Source organism: Protopterus annectens, chromosome 6.part0, assembly GCF_019279795.1.
Source record: "Protopterus annectens isolate FY-2018-M chromosome 6.part0, PAN1.0, whole genome shotgun sequence".
Taxonomy (NCBI): Eukaryota; Metazoa; Chordata; order Ceratodontiformes; family Protopteridae; genus Protopterus; species Protopterus annectens.
The window spans coordinates 1460115058-1460122043 of record NC_056737.1 but is presented as its reverse complement, the minus strand read 5'-3'; positions in this window follow the sequence as shown (position 1 = coordinate 1460122043).

Here is a 6986-nt window from a genome sequence, read left to right as displayed (position 1 = left end):
CATAAATTATTCAAATAAAATGTTTATGGTATGTTTATGTCAAAGGAAGGCTGAAAAGCAGATGCATAATTATGCAAGGGATATTACAATTACATTCTATTAGCAAACTGTAGCATACTGACAGATAACTGAAGGCAAAGTAAGTGCTGAAGGAGTTAAGGGATGTTATGTTATATGTTATGTTATATGTTATGTTATGTTATGTTATGTTATGTTATGTTATGTTATGTTATTTTATGTTATGTTATGTCATGTTATGCTTGAAGAGTCTAGTGTCAGAAAGTTAATGAAAATGTGCCAGGTATTTGTGGAAACCAGGTTAATCAGCCATGCGCTCTGATGTCTCTGACAAGGAGATGAGTGTGTGCAAGGCTGTATGTGAGATAGTTTAAACTGATACTGAATGTTACAAAGTTGAAGAGTAGTAAATTTTGAATACAGGTGGTACATATTTTGAAAGGCGTATTTGTGAAATGTTCACATGAAGATGCAAGCAAGAAGCACAAGGGATGAGAAGAATTTCAAATACATTGATTTGTTAAAGGTAATGGTATGTCAAAGTTCTGCATGCATGAAATTGATAAGAAAAAAGTATATGAATGAAGTTTTTTTCTTTATTTTTAGAGATTGATCAGAAAATTTTGGTAGGCAGTCTCCCAGTGCTGTTTACGAAATAAAAAAAGCACTTTGCACATCCTGAAATGTCATTCTTGACTGAGTCAAAAAGGTGAAATTCTTTATTTAATTTTGTACTTTAACAATATGTACTGCACAATTATTTTATTAAAGATCATGGAAAGTCTCACAACACAGTATCCTGCCTTAATTGTTTGGTACAACTGCAGATTATGCCAAATGTATTACATGATGTCTATAAATAATATAGTATTTAAAGGTGTATGTTTGTAAACTGTACTTTTTTCATACAGAAATCATAGCTCAGAAAATTATCACTAGCAAACACAATTAATTATTACCTCAACAAAATACAGAAAAACTAACACCTAAATGGCTGATGCAGCACCTGGGGAGATTGGATAGGTGGACGGGTATGTATGTATATATATATATATATATATATATATATATATATATATATATATATATATATATATATATATATATAAATATATATACATATAATTTGGAGAACAGTAATGACAATCATATGCACTGGTGCTAAATCATCAGAAATGTAAGGGCAGGTGTATAACAGAACCTGGGTGTGAAGGTGAGCTCCTAATGAAATGTACCAGGTACCCTCATGCTTCCAGTCCCATTAATAAACATGTACTAACTACTAGAGATGCTATCAGAAGATGTGCTAGGCAGTAATCTGCTGATCCTTGTAAAATAGTTTTTGATGTGCTTGCCTCAACTTCACAAGAAACCCATACATCTGCCTAATACTAAAGTTTTAAAGTAAAGTGTGAAATGAGGAAAACAATCTCAGAACATGGATGTAGAAAAAGGTCTATCTGATCTAAGGCAACTAACATCTGACATGATACTGATAAAGTTGAATTCATCAGTAAATGCAGTGAGGACAATGCAAACAATTCACCAGTTGTCATCATAACCAGATCAGCTAGCTTAACATGGATTCATATTTGTAGATGGGATATTTCCTATCAACAAACCTGAGTTTAGGCAGTTGTACACAATACATGACAGAGTGACGACTGCAGATGATCATGAAACTATTCTCCTTTGTACAGTATGCTGTTCTCTAAATCAGAGTGTTGCTGTAACATCTTCTGATTAATGGCGACAGGTCATTGTGAAGAATGATGAAAAAGGTGCTTTTAAAGCAATCAAAAGTTATTTCCAGACAGCATCCTTAAAGGATGCTGGTTCAAGCGATGCCAAATTGTTTGGCAACAGGTTTGAAAGCTGCGAATGGTTGGGCATTTTGTAAATAATATTGCATTCACCATTACTTGTAAAACAACTACCTACTCATAATTTTGTCAATCCAAATGATGTAAAAATCTACATTTCAGAGTATTTGTGATGACATGCTGGAGTACAGGAAACAACTGTGTGCTTTTTTGATATAAACTACATCAAGGGCTGCCATAGAAGTTATGGTGCCAGAAAAGGGACATCAACACATATTTCACTGCAGTTTAGTGTAACATTCTGGAATCATTGGGGCACATAACTATAGGGATATCCATGGAGCCAGAAAGAGGGATGTTATCATAAATTATGAAGTCTCATGGGAAGATGGATACTGTTTGGCTTACATATTTAAGGTGATGCAGCTACAGCAGACTCACATAAAATACTTGTGACAGAGGCTGCTTTATGGAATGCCCTCCTCTCCAAATAGGAGTCAATTCATAGATAAGGAAGGGCTCTTTGTAAAGATACTGCAGAGGTGGGAGGTTCTCCTGACATGGTTTGGTGGAAGCTCTCTATCATCACTGCTCCTTTTAAAGCATCAGGATGTTTTTTCTATGATACTGAATGTCAGCTTCTCAAGGTAATACATTAAAATTTGAGTGCTGCATTGTTATAAATCTTCAAATTGAACTCACATGCATTTATTGGAAGACAGCTATGGCACGTTACAGTAGTACAGCAATGAAGTTTTTTATGACGGTGCTGTTGCAAATATTCCATTTTTTCTGCACAGATATTTGTGAAGTAGTTTGCCTTTTTTTATTTCTGGCATTACTTCTGTTCATGGATTTAATATTTGGTGTTATTGTGTAGAGGTTCTGCTATTCTGGCAAGGATAAAAAATGCACTTTTCTAAAACCACCACATATCATTTTACTCGGCATTCTGACAAGTTCAATAATTTCTGTCTGTAGTGTTTTTAGTGCATTATAGTGCAGTTCAGTGCAGTGAGCATCAATGATGCAATAGTAAATATATATATATATATATATTTATATATATATATATATATATATATATATATATATATATATGCATGTCGAACGGTCAGAATGTCGCAAAACCACCAAATGCGACATTTTAGACCACTCTACATCCTAAACGAGTGCTAACATGGGTCACAAAGGGGGCGCAGGTTTGCGATTCGATACAGTTGCATTCGGCATTTTTCATATTTGCCACACTCCTTTTGGTAATCAGGGCTCGACCATCCATCCGTTGGTTATACGGTGGTAAACCTATATATATATATATATATAGATATATATATATATATATATATATATATATATATATATATATATATATATATATATATATATATATATATATATATATATATATATATATATATATATATATATATATCTGTGTGTGTGTATTTACTGACATTTGATTACTGGGAAAATCCAAATGGATAGGTGCCCATTTTCAGTGCATCCCCAAGGAGAAAAGCTCCAAACTATTAAAAAAAAATTCTATAAAAATTTTACAAGCTACAGAAATAATATACAATCATCTACAATTTAAAAAATCATATCAAATTAAACATAGGGCAGGATTCATTAAACACTATGTAGGCGCCTTGTGGAGCCTACATGGAGTGTATCCATGTACATGATGGGTGGCAGCGAGCAATGCATATTAATGAGAAGCGGCAGACTAAGTGAGGTTTACTGGTTTATGCTAGTGTTGCTCGCAGTGAAACCTTGTAAATCAACACAGATAATGAGTCCATGTAAAGGAGAGCACAGACAGTCCACTCTGACCCCAAATGTACAGTACACATCACGTCATGCAGACCATGCCTCCCAACCCCTTAGCGCAAGACATCTAGACAAAGCCATAAATAATAGGTGGAAAAAGGGCCAGAAATAGGTTTACTTATCAAATATTGCTCTTACAAACTTTGAAAATTGATAGAATGCAGCTCTACTGTCACACCCCCTCCCCAGGAGCAGTACTCATTATAAGTTATGCAGACCTTCCATCCTCTTATAGCAAGAAATCTTAACAAAGCTATAAATACTGGAGTGACAAAAAGCCAAATATAGGAGCAATATTTAAATATTGCCCATACAACCTTAAGACATTGATAGAATAACAGGTTTTGTAGTAGCACAAATGTTCCAAAGGGTATGGAATCTGAATCTTGAATGTCTGTCATTATTTTCTAAATTTAGTCTCCAGTAATTTGCCAGTGATTTGCAAAAAAAAAAACAATTTTATGAGAAACAGACCAAAAATATGAAGCACAAATCTGAACATTCTGCAAAAATCTGTGCAGTTAAGAGGTACGACAATAATGTCTCCTTGTTCATAATTTGGCAGGGTCCCAAATGTATTTAAATAAGGAAAAGTCATACACGCGACCCTGCCATAGATATGTCATTCTGCATTTACTGCTTTCATATATTTTATTGTTTTTTCATTTCTCTCTTTTTTTTTGCACGTTTACATGATTCAAACCTGGTATAGCCAAACTAATGATGACTGAAATACATGCAATGAAAGTGCACTTGTACTAACTTAATAACTACTAGAACCTGTCAGTTTGTTTGTGTCTTTTGGCTTTTCCCGGTTAGGGGTCGCCACAGTGGAACTCCAGTCTGCTAATGATTGGCAGTAGAGTTTTACGTGCTGGCTTGCCGGGTCTAATGCACAACCTTCAGTGAAGGAACGCCCATTCACGCATGTCGCCACACAGAAGACGCTATAACTGAAGATCGAATGGGCAACGTGTAACTGTGAGGCGACAACGCTTCCACAGCACTGCACGTTTACATGATTCTTAGCTCACTGTGGTGGTGGTGCTGCTGTAGCATTGTCAACTCACAGCAATACGTTGTCCATTCGATTCTCAGCTTAGGCGTCTTCTTTGGGGAGACAGGCGTGAATGGGCATACCTTCATTGAAGGTCGTACATCAGGGCTGGTAACTCGGCACGTAAAAATCTTCTACCAATCATTAGCGGAACGGAGTTCCTCTGTGGTGACCCCTGACCGGGATAAGCCGAAAGGCACAAACAAACATGATTCTTAGCTCATCTGTGCATGTATCAGACATGATACAGACAGCCAAAATAGAAACCGGATGCATTCAATTAATACCACTGGGCACTGTGCAAACCCGGTAAGCAATGGTGTGCTGCTCTAATACCGTCAACATAACAATGAATACTAATATAGGGCATGTTATGTAACTAATCTTGTGGCAATAGGAGGGAAATATAGGTCTGTAGTGCAAATGGGCCCTAGTACAGGGAAAGCAAAGCTTTCTTTTACTGTGTTAACATTGCAGACTACACAAATGAAGTGCAACATAGACAAGTGCTTTCTCAACCTTCTTGTGATAACAGCTGTAAGTTTAAGACTACTGTACACATGGTCATGTGTTCAAAAGCTGCATATTCCATAAACTTTTAATGTTGTTCCATGTCAAGACATATTTACTCTTACTCATAACACCTAACTTTTAGCTGATATTAATATTTACATGCATGATGGCTGAGACACTAATATAGTGTCAGTGACATTTTCCTAATCTTTTACATGGGTATTGTGCATATATTATGGAAAGTATGACCGAGTGTGTACTATGTTGATATAATCCCATTTGAATAAAAGAGCTACATAAGTGGCTGTATATCAAATATCACTGGAACTGCATTTTCTTCTTTTTATTTTTTTTATATTGCCCGCTGTAGCAAACTGCTTACCATCATGCTCCCTGGCCTACTATGTTTATGTGATGGTAAATGGTGGTCAACATTTTCAAATATAGCAAAAACAGACAGTGTGCCCTCTCAGTAAGCGCAATATGTGCAATTGGTGGGATAACATATATTTAAAGTGGAATTGGATGGAAATGGTCATTAGACATTGAGCTTGATCTTTGGGAAACATGGCTGTTGTTGGAGAGGGTGTGTGCTTTCGTGTGCAGTGCTGGGGTGTGTAGCTGTCCAAAGTTTTGGTTAGGGTCCTACTTAAGGAGCATGGCCCATGACTATTGCAGTGGGACTACACAGGTACTCAGTATAAGTCTGAGGCCTGAACTAGTTTGGCTAGGGCTTTGACCAGTGTGACAGGTATCCCACGCACTAGTGAGCAGTGTCACCATCATTATGATGACCTCCATAGGAGGAAGAGGGATATCCTGGATCAGTGGATCAGGGAATATAGAGTAGGGAACACTCCACAGATGTGTAAGTATAAAATGCATTTACCAATAATAAAAGTTATAGCTGAATATAATCAAGACTGGCATTCATAATGGCATTTTATATTATTTTCCTTCTCCACAGCTGCTGAAGAAAGGGCCTCAGATGTAAGGTCTCATGGACACTTCCAAGTTTATTTAATGATAAAAAGAAATACAAACCTAACAGATGCACACAAATATACAAATATCAACTAGAGAAAACAAAAATTGGAATCACGAGGAGGCACCGAAAAGAAATAAAAAATTATTAACACATCATCATGCTCCCAGCGATGCAACCATTCACGTAATTGTGCAATGAGAATCAGAACAGAAAAAAACATGTTGATAATGCATATCCCTGCAGCGAGCTACCCAAAGCAGGTACAAAGCAGAAAGCAAAATAAAATCAGCTTTGATGATGCTCGAGGACCAGAAACAACCATAGTTACCCATCGTACATTTTTTGACAGATAAAGGGAACAAAAAAAGGAACTGAAAAATATTTTCAAAATTCACTCCAAATACCCCAAACCCTAACACACCCAAAGAAAACATGGTGGAAATCCTCCACCATCCCGCAACCACGGAAACAAAGCTTATCAGATAGCCGTCTGGAGTGATAAAACCCCCGAAGGGGCAACCTACCTAAAGACAATCGCCATACAAACCCTTGCCACTGGGGCACCAAAACACAAGCAAGTCTCCATTTAGCTAGTCCATGATTGGCAATGTTATCCAAACCAGCATAAGCATTCACCACAAAACGAGCAGCCAGAATATCACAATACCAGATCCAACATGGTAAGGAAACATCCATTGTAAAAAAGCGAAAACGGAGAATTACTAAACGTATATCTAGTAATTCAGGAGTCAGC